This window comes from Penaeus monodon, chromosome 28 (genome assembly GCF_015228065.2).
Source record: "Penaeus monodon isolate SGIC_2016 chromosome 28, NSTDA_Pmon_1, whole genome shotgun sequence".
Taxonomy (NCBI): domain Eukaryota; kingdom Metazoa; phylum Arthropoda; class Malacostraca; order Decapoda; family Penaeidae; genus Penaeus; species Penaeus monodon.
This window is the reverse complement of record NC_051413.1, coordinates 3,226,615-3,227,084: the sequence shown is the minus strand read 5'-3', so window position 1 is coordinate 3,227,084 and position 470 is coordinate 3,226,615. Positions and strand designations below refer to the sequence as shown.

Sequence of the window (470 nt, the reverse complement as noted above, 5' to 3'; positions counted from 1 at the left end):
CTCTTTTTCTCTCTCTCTCTTTTAACGCTCAGATCTTATTCGTATAACGCGTCGGAACCCTGGATATTCGAAACAACTGAAGCTTCGCTGTGAGAGTCGGAACAAACCACACTCGCCCGTTATTGTGTGCATTTCCGTCATGCAGAGTAAACTGATCGTGCACGCAGTTTAGACGAAGCTCCACAAACGAAATTAAGAAACGTTTGAAAACAGATTCTTGCACGAATCACCGCTGTTTTCGCCGTGAGCATGCGCCCATTAAAAAGCTTTCCTAGCACCTACGTTCTTTACAGACAAAAGACATTAATTCAGCTTGTATTAAGTCGCCCAGATTGATAAAGTCGTGTATATATACGGAGTGAAGACTAATTTGAGCTTCTGCCAGAGTAGAGGTCCAGCCGGGCGTGATGGGCGCCAAAACTGTAAGTGCAAAAACAGACGTAATCAGCTTTTCCACAAACATAATTAAA

General features: G+C 43.4%; 1 long non-coding RNA gene across 1 annotated transcript in view; it reads left to right on the top strand.

The window, feature by feature from the left end:
* Positions 1-293: 293 nt before the first annotated feature.
* The window catches only part of LOC119591290, a 2,150-nt gene continuing 1,973 nt past the window's right edge, over positions 294-470 (top strand). Inside the window, exon 1 of the long non-coding RNA XR_005230330.1 lies at positions 294-422. This is a non-coding gene — a long non-coding RNA (uncharacterized LOC119591290). The remainder of the gene's footprint in view (positions 423-470) is intronic.